The sequence below is a fragment of the Gopherus evgoodei genome, chromosome 1, assembly GCF_007399415.2.
Source record: "Gopherus evgoodei ecotype Sinaloan lineage chromosome 1, rGopEvg1_v1.p, whole genome shotgun sequence".
Classification (NCBI taxonomy): Eukaryota; Metazoa; Chordata; order Testudines; family Testudinidae; genus Gopherus; species Gopherus evgoodei.
In genome coordinates, this window is record NC_044322.1 from 133,420,637 (window position 1) to 133,422,365 (window position 1,729).

The following is a 1,729-nucleotide window of genomic DNA, read 5'->3' on the forward strand; positions in this document are numbered from 1 at the left end:
GATTGTAACTTTTCCATTGACACCTTTTATGACCTACTTTGTACAAGATTTGTTGCAATCGTATAACAGTGGTAGGGACAATGATATACATGGTCATCTTTCTTATCCACAGTGTCACAGTGGATTAGTTGCCTTCCCACCAGAAGAGATTTGTGTAGGGAAATCTTGATTCTGCACACAAAAATCTACATGACACAAGCTAAATCATTCTTTTTTACAGACTGATTTTGATTCCTATGTGCAGTCTATCATACGATTAGTGTCAAGATGACAGAATGATGCTCCCACATGAATTTGATTCCAGCTGTTCCAGGTTTGATATCATCTGTGGATGACACTTACTTACATTTATCAGTGATAATTAGCTAATGCAGGATAGGATGAGCAGATGCAAGCTGGCCATGATCTCTATTAAAAAAAAGTATCCAGCTATGATAATATCAGGTACTATTAGTACATTTACCAACAAAACATGTTCCATTGTTGACTATTCTGTTCAAAGAGTTTGGAGTCTAAAGTATTTCCGCTGACTCATGTTATTAATATACTAGATACAAATACAAGAATATCTACGTTAAAAAGTACATAAATTAATCCTGTTTTAAGAGTCTTTTGTTCTGTTGCCAAACAGATTAGCTTTTATTTTCTGCCCAGGGGGACTCTTCATTGCAGCATCATTGTGAAGAATTTCCTTTGAAAAACTTTAAAAGGGCTCTGTTGTTAGAACAGTCCTTGGTTGGTGGAGATTTCCATATTCAACAGGAATTTCACATTGGTCTATCCACCTTGGATATAGTCCATATGCATGAAATCCTGGCTCCATTGAAGTCATTTGCAAAATTACAGTTTACTTCAATGGGGCCAAGATTTTTTATTCCATGTGCTTGGCATAAATCCTGTATTTTACCCAAACACAATTATTTAGCGACATGATTAACAACATAGTAGATTATCTAAAATGAAAGAATTGTATAAATCGAGGTTTTTTTCCCACTGTTGATGGCTCATAGACACAGACTTTAAGGTCAGAAGGGACTATCATGATCATCATGTTGCAGGCCACAGAACATCATCCACTCCTGAAATAGACCGCTAACCTCTGAGTTACTGAGAACGTAAGAACATAGGAATGGCCATACTGGGTCAGACCAAAGGTCCATCTGGCCCAGTGTCCTGTCTTCCGACAGTGGTCAATGCCAGGTGCTTCAGAGGGAATGAACGGAACAGGTAATCATCATGTGAGCCATCCTCTGTTACCCATTCCCAGCTTCTGACAGTCCTTCTGAAGTCCTCAAAGCATGGTTTAAAGACTTCAAGTTACAGAGAATTCACCATTTACACTAGTTCAAACCTGATGTTTCCTTTTTTTATTTGTTCAGCTTGGATATACAGAAGATCACTAGCATCAATCTCTCACAGCAATTTCTTCCCAAATAGAACACTGTGGGTTGTGGCAGAGTAGAAGAATGTATGCCACATACCTCCCCTCTCACCCCACCAACTAGAACTGAGTGAATAATTGGTCTTTCAGCCCATTACCTCCCCATAATAATAAACCTAATAATACTTTCATTTCAGACTGATTTCTTTTGTTTTTAATTTCCATTTGGATTGAATGAAATGGTCCAAGTGTCAATTCAAAATGACATTTTCAAAAGGAAACATTTCAACATTTCTGATTTTTTTTTTTGTCAAATCTATTTGCCGCATTCTACCTGAATTCACAAAT